The following is a 15,578-nucleotide window of genomic DNA, read 5'->3' as shown; positions in this document are numbered from 1 at the left end:
TGTAGATGAAACAGTGAACTATAAAGTTGTTTACTAGCAGCAACCTCTTCATTAGTTACAGATCTGTTTAATGTGGAATTATGTAGATGATTTTTACTTCTGCAGATATTGTGCATATTTACTGATACTGGTAGATTGTAGAAGTTTGAGTACACTTTTATGGTGGAAATGTTCTGAATTGGGCAGTTTTGTCATTACTGGTTCATGCATTTTGTTTCATTGTTTACTGGAAAAATGTTCAAAGCAAAACATTTAAAACACCCTCTAACAAATGTACTGTATTATGGAATATAATTTAATGCAATCAGGAAGGTGTATCAAAGAACACATGTATGTTTTGTGTGCAAGGGCCTATGATTTGAAAAAAGCCCAAAGGTAATCTTTATCTGCCACTGGCCAGATGCATTTTCTTTGAATGTAGGTTTCAATGCTGTTTCAATGAATGTGAGTTTCAAGGGCATAGAAGTGTTAATGCTAAGTCTATTTTCATTGTGAAACTGCATTGCTTTGTTTAGCAGATGTCTATTAGTGTTTGTGCTGTAAAATGTAAAATACAACTTTTAAATGAAATACAAATCACTGTAGAGGTAAATCAGTATGCACATTACAGTGTTTATGGTAAGTGGGGCAAAATAGTCAAGTAATGGTGCATTGGAATGGCTGCAGTGGGGAGGGCCCATTTGACCATGATTTTTTGAGGGGGAAGGGTGGCAAACTCAAAGGCATCCCCAGGCAGCACAAACTGTAGCTACACCACTGATCAGTAGGCCATGGAGAATGACTTTTGGAGGTCCAAGCAAACTATAATATTCTTTTGCTAAGATTGCAATATTGCCTACCATTAAATGGCCCACCTTTACCATAAAACCCACATACTGCAAGTCACCAAAAACAAAATCCTAAGGTTCATCATATTCCCCTTCCCAGTGAACATCATTGCTACGCATTAAAAAAATGATTACCATTTACTACAAGGTCTGGGTCTGGGGCCATATTTTCATTGTCTGTTCTTCAGTTTGCATTTGAAAGTTGATATCCCACAATTCCATTGGAGTGTCTGGGGTTGCATAATTATATATGTCAAGTTTATGTTAGTCAGCGTACAGATTTGTACCTTTTTTTCATGGGCCTTTGTCCAGATTTTTGATGTTTCCAGGTTGAAAGGTATGGATGGACTGAGGGGTGTCTATTATGGAACGAGCAGTGTCTATGATGGAACATCTGCTGGGAGGGGAACGGCATCCTGGTGAGCCTACTGCATATCAGCCACAACATGCCCATACCCAGTCACACTCCAATAGTGACAGTACTTCTTCTACTACATCAGTGACTGTGCTGCCCACACACAAATGTGGAATGCTATGGTCCTGGGTGTTCCCATGAAGGGACCTCATCCAGCAGACATCAGTCATGTTCAAGTAACAACATTGCATCTGAGCATGGTCGTGGATGTCAGTGTGCCAGTACAACTCCTGGCAGAGCCAGTTCTCATGGTTGAGGAACAGCAATGATGAACTGTCACCTCTACCATACATGGCTCACACCTGGTCAAAACAATACGATATACAGCTAGCACTCAACTTGGCTGCGTTCGTGCACACACGCACACACCAATTTCTCCTGAAGGACCCCTACATGCACACACACAACAGTTATTCATTTTCTCTATCTGACCCTTTGCTAATTTTATTCAAATGTCTGCCTTCTAACTCACACACACTCACCGTCCTTTTGTGTCAGTCTAGGCTTGCTGCCCCCCCCCCACACACACACACAACACCTTGTGCAGGTGATGATAACTGTGCCATATCCCTGTGTTCTACCTTTGCAATTCAGGGACACAAAATTTGTGTCTGATTCTCAGGGTGCATAGCTAACTTACTGCTTACTATATCTGCATTTGTGTTGGAGAACTGTTTATTGTATCTTTGACTTATATGGGCCTTGGAAACATAGAGCGTTGAGAACATCCAAATGTCATAACTTTATAGTGAATGCTGTTGTAAGGGTTGTGAATTCAGACACCACAATGTGTATCATCCCTTTGTAACCTCTTTCTGTAATGCCCACCACATAACACTCTGTTCAAGTGATGATAACTGTGCCATATCCCTGTTTTCTATGTTTTGGATTCAGGGAGACAAAAGCTTGGTGTCTGATGCTCAGGGTGCATAGCTAACTTACTACTTAGTATGTCTGCATTTGTGGTGTTTAACTGCTCATTGTATCCTTAACTTATATTAGCCTTGGAAAGTTCAACAGTTGATAGCATCAATATGTCAGAACTTTATCCTTTGCAAGGGTTGTAAAGGAAGAAACTGTAATGTGTATTATTACTGTGTAACATATCTCTTACAGGGTTTTCCAGTCCAAACGTATGGTGCACATCACAGGTCATGTCATGATATTCAGAGCTTAAGTTTGTATGACAGCACGGCATTTGCTTTTCCCTTTCTTTCATTTTCATTTGAAGTTTTTTTGGAGCAATGTTTGTGCAATGTGCTGTGTAGTGCAAACACTGGAAACAGAGAACTGCACACCATATTTGCATAGTGGTAAGCATCACGCAACATTTTCAAACACCCTGCACACACCCAGTAATTGTGCAGTAACTGGAATTGGCAGCAAAACATCAATATACAAAATGCAGTTGGCAAGAAAACCTCATTCTACATTGGGCTTGATCTCTGGTAGTCATGGCTGGTGTTTGGGGGAGGGAGCATGCTTCCGAGATCAGAAGTGAGGGGTCCAGAAATCCAAAGTGTTTGATGGACTCCTAGTTAAGCATCATGGACCCCACTTACTGCAGAGAGACTATTCAGGCTCAGAATACAAATCTGAAGCATGGGATAGTGATGTCAGGGCTTTGACCAGTGCTACAGTTATGCTCTGCACCACTGAACAATGTCAGCACCATTTCTGAGACCTCAGGAGGAGAAAGAGGGATATCTTTGACCATTGGATCAGGGAATTTAGGACTGGGGACACCCCACAGTTGAGTAAGTGTCAATTACAGTGACTACTTGTAAGAGTTAAATGCTGAATAATAGTCAAGACTAGTATTCTTAATGGTATTCTGTTCTGTTCTTTTTTCCACAGCTTTGAATGTGAAGACCCATACCGAGAGATTGACAAGGATGAGGGAAATGTGGTATGTATGCATCAGAACAGTATTGTTATTCATCATCATCATCTTCTTTCAGATGTTCCTGTTAGGGGTCGCCACATTGGATCATCTGTTTCCATTTCTTCCTGTCCTCTGCATCTTGCTCTGTCACACCAACCACCTGCATGTCCTCTCTCACCACATCCATAAACCTTATCTTAGGCCTTCCTCTTTTCCTGTTACTTGGTAGCTTCATCCTTAGCATCTTTTTCCCAATATACTCAGCATCCCTCCTCAGCACATGTCCAAACCAACGTAATCTTGCCTCTCTGGCTTTATCTTCAAACCTTCCAACCTGGGCTGACTCTCTAATATACTTATTCCTAATCCTGTCCACCCTCAACACACCCAGGGCAAATCTTAACATCTTTAACTCTGCCACATCCAGATCTAACTCCTGCCTTTTTGTTGATGCCACTGTCTCCAACCCATATAACATAGCTGGTCTCACTACTCTCTTGTAGACCTTCCCTTTCACTCTTACTGGTACGCGTCTGTCACAAATCACTCCTGACATTCTTCTCCACCCAATCCATTCCGCCTGTACTCTCTTCTTCACCTCTCTTCCTCTGAACTATTAATCCCAAGTATTTAAACTCATCCACCTTCGCCACCTCTACTCTTTGCATCCTCACCATTCCTCTATCCTCCCTCTCATTCACACACACATGTTCTGTCTTAGTCCTGCTGACCTTCATTCCTCTTCTATCTAGAGCATATCTCCATCTCTCCAGGGTCTCCTCCACCTGTTCCCCACTCTCACTACAGATCACAGTGTCATCTGCAAACATCATAGTCCACGGGGACTCCTGTCTGAACTCGTCTGTCAACATGTCCATCACCATTGCAAATGAGAACGGGCTCAGAGCTGATCCTTGATGTAATCCCACCTCCACCTTAAATGCATCCATCACTCCCACCACAGACCTCACCGCTGTCACACTACCCTCGTAAATATCCTGTACCACTCTTACATACTTCTCTGACAATCCCGACTTCCTCATACAATACCACAACTCCTCTCTAGGCACCCTGTCATATGCTTTCTCTAAGTCTGCAAAAACACAATGCAACTCCTTCTGACTTTCTCTGTACTTCTCCATCAACACTCTCAGAGCAAACATTGCATCTGTAGTGCTCTTTCCCGGCATGAAACTATACCGCTGATCACTAATCATCACGTCCCTTCTTAACCTAGCTTCCACTATCTTTCCCATAACTTCATGCTGTGACTGATCAGTTTAATCCCTCTGTGGTTACTACAGCTCTGCACATCACCCTTATTCTTAAAAATCGGTACCAAAACACTTTTTCTCCATTCCTCAGGCATCCTCTCACTTTCCAAGATTTCATTAAACAATCTGGTTAGAAACTCCACTGCCATTTCATCTAAATACCTCCATGCTTCCACAGGTATATCATCTGGACCAACAGCCTTTCTATTCTTCATCCTGTTCATAGCTATCCTTACTTCCTCCTTGCTAATCCATTGCACTTCATGATTCACTATCCCCACATCATCCATCCTTCTCTCCCTCTCATTCTCTTCATTCATCAACCCCTCAAAGTACTCTTTCCATCTGCTCAACACACTCTCCTCACTTGTGAGTATGTTTTCCTCATTATCCTTTATCACCTTTACCTGCTGCACATCTTTCCTAGCTCGGTCCCTCTGTCTAGCCAATTGGTGCAGGTCCTTTTCTCCCTCCTTAGTGTCCAACCTTTCATACAACTCTTCATATGCCTTATCCTTAGCCTTCGCCACCTCTCTCTTTGCCATGCACCTCATCTCCTTATACTCCTGTCTACTTTTTTCATCTCTCTGACAATCCCACTTCTTCTTTGCCAACCTCTTTCTCTGTATACTCTCCTGTACTTCCTTATTCCACCACCATGTCTCCTTGTCGTCCTTCCTCTGTCCAGATGTCTTCCCGAGCACCTTTCTAGCAGTCTCCCTTACTAGCTCTGCTGTAGTTATCCAGCTATTTGGTAACTCTTCACTGATACCCAGTGCCTGTCTTAACTCTTCCCTGAACTCCACTTCACAATTACCCTTTTTCAATTTCCACCATTTGATCCTTGGTGCTGCCCTTACACTCCTCCTCCTCTTCTTGCTCACCAGTGTCATCCTGCAAACCACCATCCTATGCTGCCTAACTACACTTTCCCCAGTCACCACTTAACAGACTCCAATCTCCTTCAAACTGGCCCTCCTACATAAGATATAATCCACCTGTGTGCATCTTCCTCCACTCTTGTATGTCACCCTGGTCACCCTGTGCTCCTCCCTCTTGTTAAAATATGTATTCACTACAGCCATGTCCATTCTTTTCACAAAATCCACTACCATCTGACCTTCTGCATTCCTTTTCTTACACCATACCTACCCATCACTTCCTCATCCCCTCTGTTCCCTTCACCAACATGCCCATTGAATTCTGTACTGTTATTGTAGCATTAAAAGTTAAAGACAGCTTTTTTGTATTTAATACAATTGCATCAAATTGAACATGCATCTCTCAACTGTAAAAGGAAGATATGCATGTATTAGTCTGTAGACCAAAACAACAGTACAGTATTAGAGAATAATCAGAGGCTGTGGGTTTAAAACTAACACTTCCAAATTATACAATACTGTTAAATTTTAATCAGTATTGCGGGGCATCTTCTGACATCTTTACCAGTGGCACTAATGGCCTGCTGTAAACTCTGATCTGTATGATGTGGACACGTATATGTGCAATATATGCACACATCAAGGATTGCTTGCTGCAATCTGTAGTGTAGTGTGCAACTATTATGAGCTGGGTAGTCTTAAAAATTGAAAAAATTGTATTTTTTAGGAGTTGGTAGTCTTAAAAGTAAAGTTAAAAGAATGGAGTCAAATAATTGTTTCAATGCATTGTATGTCCCACATGAAGTTACTAATCCAGTGGTCAAGGGCATCCCTTTTCCTCTTCCTTAGGTCGTCGAAATTGTGTTGACATTGTTCACCAGTGTGCAGGAGATACTGTAGCACTGCTCAAAGCCTTGGAAACACTATTCCATGCTTTAGATATGTATTCTGAGCTGGAATAGTCCCTCTGAGGTAGCCAGGGGCCATGATGCTGAACTAGGAGGCCAACAAACACTTTGGACTCCTGGACACCCCACCTCTAAGCTTAGAAGCACATCCATCACCACAAACACCAGCCATGACTATCAGAGGTCAAGCCCAATGTAGAATGACGTTTTCCCACAAATTGCACTTCATATTCTGATGTTTTGCTGTCAATTCCAGTTATCATGTGCTTACTGCGTGTGCGAACAGTGTTTGAAAATTTTGAGTGATGCATATCATCATGCAAACATGATGCACGGGTTCTCCACTTACAGTGTTTGCACTATGTGGTGCATCTTGCAAACAGTGGCAAACAAAAAAAATTAAATGAAGAAAACTAAAGAAAGAGAAAAGCAAATGCCATTACTATCCTTGGGCAGAATCGGTGCCATCTGTGTCATAGCTCTCAACCTTCCATCTTCAAAATGAGGAACAATATCACTCATAATGTGGAACAAATGGGCAAAATGTGGAAAAAATTCTAATGGCTTACTAACATCTGCAACTAGGAAGGTTGTATGATGGTTAAAATGTGCTGGTTTTACTTACAGAAAAGATCTTGTAATGAATTACTGTGGACCATTACTACCCTGGATATTAGTGAGAAACTTCATAATGCTGGATCTGTGACAGACCCTCCCCTGGATTTACAAAGCCCTGTAGAACATGTAGGATTAGTCTAAGAGCTATTTTCGGCAATATGGCCGGCGTGCGATCCAGGAATGAGCTCCTGGGACGTGCACGTGAGTTCTTAGACTAATCCTGCATGGACTAAGCTCCTGTATGCAAATTACCCTCATTTGCAGGTGAAAACCATGCAAATGAGGGTAATATGTGATCCAGGAAGCTGGCAACTGTCCGTGCAGGACGAGTGCAGTGTGCAGAAATGTACTCGGTTAGTAACCGAGTACATTTCTGCAGTCTACAAAACGGAGCTATGACAGCTCCAAATAAAAGCTGCATATCATTGAGGAAGCATGCCAATGGCCAAGTAGAAGGTCATTGACATTGCAAACTATTTAAAAAAAAAAACTTTTATTTTTTTTTCGACGATCTCGCCTGTTTAAGCATAGGGCAGTGGCGTGCAAACGCGATCAGGGGGAAAATAAGAAAATAAACCTAAAATAAGCATTCTAACTAAAATCAGAATTCTGACATGCAAGTCAATGGCAGGCAGTAGATAACCTGGCCAGTGAGTAATGGTTGCTAACGGGGGAGGCTCAGTGCATTAGCAGGCAGTCCTATGCAAATGAGGGAAAGGTTAGTGAATCCCAGATTTCCCCAGGGTATGAGGCAGGTCCCAGAGTGTAAGAGTATAAATAGCTGGGTGCAAGACTAGGATATAGGTAACATCATGGGGGTGGTGTCAGGCATACTGTAAGTGGATTGGAGATCTGTGGCTCGGGATTGCTCCTAGCTTAGCACAGCTAAGCTAGGGGTGTGTCTAAACCTGCCTAGTACTCTTTACAAAGTGTAAGCAGGTGTGCGCTCTGCGCACCAGGTTTTACAGGAAGAAAAAGGAAGTTAAACTGGGAAAAAGCAGCTCTGTACACATTTGAGCACTCCGTTTGCGCGGCGGGCATACAGGCTTAAACAGGGAGACAATGGGAAGGGAAAACAGCAGTAGGAAGGTAATCAAGGAGAACTAGCTTAGCTTACAGGTAAAATGTATCAGAATCAGCCAATTACACAGGCAGCAGACCAGCCCAGCCCAGCACACCACTATAAAATATGCAAACACCTTTCCCCCTTGTTTTTCCCAAAAACTCTGCACCACTGGTGTATACAGACAGGGAAATTTTACAAAATGAAAGCAAGAGAAAAAATGTTAGGGGCTGCTTTTGCTATCATAAACCAGCATGTGCAAGTGGCTGAGGGTGGTGAGGATGTGAATGCTGTTGAGCAACCCACAGTGAGGAGATGGAGAAGAGTGTACAGACCCAGAGTAACCTACCAAGGGCTACATGAGCTGGAGATAGTGGAGCACTATAGGGTGGACAGGGACCTCCTACAGCAAATTGTTGAGCTGTGCCGGCCACACCTGACACACAGAACTAACAGAGGGGAACCCATCCCAGTAGATACCAAGGTATGTGTAGGCCTAAGAATACTAGCTATAGGTACCTTCCAAAGGCCAAATGGGGATATGATGAGGATTTCACAGGCATCAGCATCCAGGGTACTCCACCAGTTCCTGGATGCCATGTCAGCACATGTCGGTGAGCATGTATATTTCCCCATCAACTGTGAGGCGATGGCCAGCAATATGCGTCTCTTCCACCAAATAGCAGAATACCTTGAGGTAGTGGGTTCAATAGACTGCACGCACATACGCATTAAAGCACCATCAGGTGAGCGGGGCAGGGTCTACATCAACCGCAAAGGCTTCCCCTCCATCAACTGCCAGGTCATGTGCGATGCCCAGGGCATAATAATGAATGTGTGTGCTGGCTGTCCTGGAAGCTACCACAATTCCCACATCTGGCATCTGACGCAGCTGTACCAGACATTTTCCAATGGGGACATCCCACACGGTCACCTACTGGGGGGATGCTGGATACGCACTGGAGCCATGGCTGATGACACCCATCAGAAATGCATACACACCCGAACAAGAACTCCATAATGAGGCACACGCACAAACACAAATCATAATAGAGCGTGTGTTTGGGATGCTCAAGTCACAGTTCCGATGCCTGGACACATCCGGTGGAGCCCTGCAGTACTCGCCAACTACATGTACCCAAATTGCCCTTGTATGTGCCATGCTACACAATATGATTCTGTGGAAACAGCTGCAGCAGGAACAGCATGGGTAAGGGCCACACAGCCCCCCAACAGTGCCAAGGCCTGCACAGGCACAGAGTGACTCGGAGGAGGAACAACCTGAGCCTGCCCCAGTAGGCAGAAGGAGGCATGCACAGTATGACCTGGCCTTGGTAAAGAGGCAACGCATAGCACATGCACTGACACAGTAGGGACCCAGGGAATCACACCTCTCTCTGACACGCACATACAGTAAAAGGGATGCCAAACATGACACTACCTGTGCTCAACCATGTATAGGGAGTGTACTATGTGTATCCGAAATAGGCAGCCCTGCAGCACCACCCTCAATACTGGGACACCCACAAGGTAAGTGACTCACACATGCTAGTTGGGGGGGGGGGCACATACCCAACAACAGTCATAGCCAGCAGGATAGCTGTAGACAAACACAAACAAATGCTGTACTATGGCCTCTGAATGAGCCCTATGGGTAACCCCTATGCCAGGCCTACACAGACAGACTACAGCAGACCAGACAGTTGGATGTAAGTTGTGAAGGCTAGGAAGTCAGAAACTAATGTGTAGGTAGTTAAAGCTAAGATCTGTAGTACACTGGTATGCCTCTGGCCAGCACGATAGGTAAGACTACAGACTGAAATGGTGTACCCGACATACCAGTACAGTCCTAGCACATTTGTAAAAGTGTAAGGTGTGCGCCACCATCCAATGTACACTTATAGTAACAATCAGGTGTGCCCCCCCACCCTTGTGTAGAAATGTAGAAACAGTCAGGTGCCCCCCCTTGCTATGCAGAAATGTAGCAACACTTAATGCCAAATGACCAATGTATACCCTGCAGAAACAGCATGCTACCTGTCGGTGCACAACACAAAGGTCAGCACCGCAGTACAAACTACCTGGACTTGATCCACACATGCAAAATAGATGGCCATACTGGGCATGCTCACACACTTAAACACATGAAGACCATGTCAGCAAACACCAGTGGACCAGACATACCTGGCAGGTGCAGTTCTTAGTGCAGACACATGTCAGTATGCACCACTCCTGCCTTGCACACACAATGGATAGGAATACAGACATATATGTAAGGACAACACACTATAATAAGCCAAAGGTAGACGGACATAGATGTATGGAAGAGGATGACTGTGATAAGGAGCCATCTGGGCCTCTCCCACCCAGCACACAGCCAAAGGGCCCCAAACACATGAGGTGCAGGTGTCACTCACTGCAGATACTAGCCACCAGTATCTGTCAGCATGACAGTGTGTTGAACGTGCCAGCTGTGCAACATGACTGTACAAGGAAGTAGTCACCTAGTAGCTGTATACACGTACCTCTGGCATATGACCCTGTGTGTGCCCGCATGCGGCACAGCGCCCTCTCCATAGCAGTATCATGACAAGCCTACTGAGGTCATCCAATGTGAAATACACCTTTGGGAGAGCTGTAGCTCAGTAATCCCCATGGCGCGTCCCATAACTGCGTACTGCTGTAGTGATAAACTAGTTAGGTAGTAGTCCTAACCCCAGACTTGGCAACTGTGTGAGTGTGTGTTTGTGTGCATGTCTCTCTATCTCTGACTGTGCAGAGAGAAATGCTTTTTAGGCTACTCACACTCCGTACAGTCCATATACACAACTTTGGCAAGGCTGTTGATGTCACTCACCTAGAAATACACCGCTGTGGAAATCATAGCCCAGTATTCTATGGGTGGTGCAGTGGTTAATGTTGTCATCTCACAGCAAGATGTTCTCTGGTTCGATTCTTGGCTGGGGTGCCTTCTGTGTGGAGTTTGCATGTTCGTGTTGGTTTCCTCCAGGTACTCCGGTTTCCTCCCACATTCTAAAGACATGTGTCTGGAGCATCTCTCCCCGGGCCTCTGCTGAAAACAGCCTCTGTGGAACCTAGTTGGACCTTCCCAGTCAACAAATATTAAATAAAATAAAAATAAAATAATCTCTGTAGCGTGTCCTGCAACTGCATACTGCTGTAGTGTGACAAAGTAGTAAGGAAGGTGTTCTAACCCCCAGACCTGGCAACTGTGTGTTTGTGTGGCTGTGTCTGATTGAGTAGAGAGCAATGCTTTTTAGGACACTCACACCCTGTACAATATATATACTCAACTTTGGCAAGGCTGCTGATGTCAGTCACCTAGAAATACACCTCTGGGGAAATCATAGCTCAGTAATCTCCATAGCATGACCTGTAACTGCGTACTGCTGTAGTGTGATAAAGTAGTTAGGTAGGTGTTTTAACCCCAGACATGACAACTGTGTGTTTGTGTGTGAATCTGTCTGTATCTGACTGAGTAGAGAGCAATGCTTTTTAGGCCAATCACACCTCGTACAATTCATATACCAATTTTGGCAAGGCTGCTGATGTCACTCACCTAGAAATACACCTCTGGGGAAATCATAGCCCAGTAATCTCCGTAGTGCATCCTGTAACTGTGTACTGCTGTAGTGTGATAAAGTAATTAGGTAGGTGTTCTAACCCCAGACTTGGCAACTGTGTGTGTGTGAATCTGTGTGTCTTTGTGTCTCTGACTGAGTCATGAACAGTGCTTTTTAGGTCACACACACTCCTTAGAATTCATATACCCAATGTTGGCAAGGCTGCTGATGTCACTCACCTAGTAATACACCTCTGGGAAAGTCATAGCCCAGTAATGTCTGTAGTGCGTCCTGTAACTGTGTACTGCTGTAGTGTGATTTAAAACTTTGGTGGTAGGCTTCCATCACCACCCATGGCAGTTCTGGATGTTTTGTGTGTGTTCCAATGTCTGTGTATGGAGCAATGCATCATAGGCTACTCACTCGCAGTACATTTCAAATGCCCTACTTTGCCAATCCTGCTGATGTCATTCATTGTGAAATACAACTGTGGGGAGAAAGTTCCCTGTAATCCCTGTGGTATGACCAATAACTGCTCCATGCTGTAGTGTGATATAGGCCTTGGTCAGGGGTTATATACCCACACATGACAGTTGTGGATGTTGTGTGTGTGTCTCACTGTCTGTGTAGGGAGCAATGCATTTTAGGCTAGTCACTCGCAGTACAGGTGAAATGCCCTACTTTGGTAAACCTGCTGATATCATTGAGTGTGAAATACACCTTTGGGGAAGGATGTCTCTAGTAATCCCTGTGGTGTGTCCTATAACAGCTCTATGCTGCAGTGTGATATAGGCCTTGGTCAGGGGGTCTATTCCCACACATGACAGTTGTGGATGTTTTGTGTGTGTCTCACTGTCTGTGTGAGGAGCAATGCATTTTAGGCTAGTCACTCGCAGTACAGGTGAAATGCCCTACTTTAGTAATCCTGCTGATGTCAGTCACTGTGAAACGTTCCTCTTTGGTCTAGTGGTAAGACTTCAACTTTTGGAGTTGGGATGGTGGCCTAATGGTTAAGGTGTTTGCCTTACAAACACAAGATGCAGGGTTTGAGTCTCACAAGGGATAATTGGCTAGGCTTAAAATGGCTCGCAAGGGCAGTTAGCTTAGTACTAATCTATGAACCTGTTAAATACACCTTTGGGGAAAAAGTACTCCAGTAACGTCCATGGCATATACTACAACTCCGTAGTGCTGTAGTGTAATAAACTAGTTAGATAGGCGTTCAACTCCCAGACATGACAAGTGTGTGTGTGTGTGTGTGTGTGTGTGTGTGTGTGTGTGTGTGTGTGTGTGTGTGTGTGTGTGTGTGTGTGTGTAAAACTCGTATCCTATATAGAGGTGAGTGTGTGACACCTGTGGCCAATTTGGAGGGGTTTTGCTTATTACTTTTATGGTGGCCCTACTATATATATATCACAATGTCAACCATACAGGGATAACAGATGTAAATTAGCTGGGAGGCTGGGGTGCAAAGCTATACCCATACGTGTGACATCAAGACCAGCCAATTCAAAGTAGCAACCCCACTATTACCCAGAGCACACACTCAACCCATGTGTCATACGCACACACATGCCTAGGCAACAGCCAATATGTGTGTAGTACACTGCATATTGGCCACTGATAGTACCTATGCAGTGATAGCAGTGGGCTACAGAGGGCATGTCACCCTGGCCATCTGTCCAATATGCACGTACATGCAGGCAGTGCACCTCCCCCATGTTCCCCAATGGATACCTGTACCACCTGTGGTGCCTTCATATGTGACTCACAATGGACATACCACGCCTGACAACATGCCCTGTATGGACAGATGACACTGACATCAGGGAATGCTATTGGCATGCTATCAATGTAGATGAATGGGTAAACCTGCTGCCCATTACCAGTTCCTGCCACAGGTGAACAAGACTGGCACAACATGGGCCAGACACCCCAGGTATAGTTCCACATTTCACTGTACATGCATGTGGGAGGTGTGTACATCCCAAACACTATCCATGTCATGGACTAAGGAACATATACATGACATGTGGTGTACAGCATTGGCTACACACAATAGTCACCCATCTGACTGGATGGGGGATGCAATACCCACCTGTGTGGGCAAGTGCAGTAACTACAGGCCTAAACCACAGTGCAGACCATTGTCATGTGACCTGATGCCAAGGTATACCCATTGCCTACCCTTGTACAGCCTTCCTGGCACAACTGACTACCACACACCTGTGTAGACATGCACCCACGCATGTCACAACTGGCACCCTGTGTGTTCATGTATGCATGTTGTATGGTGCGTATGTTCACATCCACACTCACTACAACCTCCCAGGGCATACTGAAGCATACTGTCTGATGTCTGACATCTCATACTCTTTGCCCATACGGCCTCCATATGACCCATGTGGTGCATGTGATACCTGCACATTGATGTGTCCACTACTGATGAGTTGCACTCCTGGCCCTGCCAAGTGTGTCAGTGTGTGTGTGTCCCTGTGTGAGTGTGTCTGTGTTGACACTGGCACCTGTTCATGCAGACAGGCACATGTACAACACCTACCGTATATCTACCGTATCCCTGTTGCAGATGTCACTCACCCTCACATATATGTTCTGAGTGCTCCACATCAGGTAACCCATGTGGTGCATACAATAACTGCATCGAACTGTGATAGCACTACATATTTATCGGGGGTTTGATACCCTGTGTTGGTAGGTGTGTGACACAAACATGCTTCAGTTTTACCCTCCCACCCCTCCCCGACATGTATCTGCCTCTGTCTGCCTCTCCCACTCCCTCACTGGGGGATGTGGAGACCCACACGTGCCTTGCTTAGGCAGCAGCATGTGTATTTTACGTGATGCTTATGATCAGCTGATGGCCTCTGCATGAATTGCAGCCCTCCCCTAGCTGATTGCATGTGGAACAGCTGTGGTAACAATCCCATAGCCATTTGCATGGAAACACACTCCAATACCTAGGAATATCATGGTGGTGTTGGGCTTTTGCAGTCACTGTGAGCAGGAACTAGATCTGATGTTTGGCAAACAGCATCCCAGATGGATTGGGGATTTACCTCTAACAACATACACTGTGGAAAGAGGGCAACCGACAGGAGGGGGATGTGCCTGACCTGACTACAGACTGTAAGTGCTGCTATACTGCATTTGGAGTAATGTTGGTTTAACAGTGTTGTCTGGATATGCCTGTCATACATGTCGCAATACCTCCCATGTCAGTTCCATGTATAGGAGGAATCCTCATCTGCAGGGTCATCTGCAGACTGGGCAATGTTGTGCCTATGGTTTCATGTGTTAGCCACAGTGCATCAATCTGTGGAATGCAGAAGGTAGTGTGAGGATTGCACTCTGTAAATGGTGAAGGCCGTGACAGTTACTGACTTCATATCTCTCATAGGACATATGTTGCAATGAACCCTGTTACAGTGGAAAATATATGAAATTATCACAGCAACATGTTTATACTGGCCCTGTGTATGTGCTGCCAGCCACACCTCTGTCAACCTTTGTACATATGGCATGCATGAGGTGGTGCATATGTGCTGTAGACCATAAATACTGTCATCATATCTGATAACAAGCCAGTGATATATCAGATTGCTACACGTCATGTACAGCAGTGGTTATATTTCATGACATAAGCTGGACATTCTGTGGATGTTTGAACAGTACTGAGGTCTGTGTAGTGATGGTGAATGTTGGCAGTGTGTGTATTGTTAATATGTACTTCAGCCTGTGTACAGACTGTGGTAGATGTCATTGTTCTAGCTCCCCTTCTATCAGATGTTACATGCTGCCCCACTGTATGGTACCATTTTGACGTACATGTTTGTAGGGCCATACACCACACATGTCCCATACCACAGACAGCCATCATACCAAACTGTGTAGCAGCCCAGTATATGTAGGGTCATTCTGTGAGTGGCACATATGAGGATGGTGTAGAACAGACAGTCCATATACTGTAATATTATGCTAGCTTACCATATGTGGCTGTGTTCACATTGGTTGTGGTTATGCACTGTCACACAGGTATATCTTACCCTGTGCTGTGACATGACTGTCGAGCCTGCTATATATGCAGGAACATGTGCATTCCCCC

The sequence above is a fragment of the Protopterus annectens genome, chromosome 7.part0 (assembly GCF_019279795.1).
Source record: "Protopterus annectens isolate FY-2018-M chromosome 7.part0, PAN1.0, whole genome shotgun sequence".
Lineage (NCBI taxonomy): Eukaryota > Metazoa > Chordata > Ceratodontiformes > Protopteridae > Protopterus > Protopterus annectens.
The sequence above is the reverse complement of the archived record's forward strand: the minus strand, read 5'-3'. Positions refer to the sequence as shown.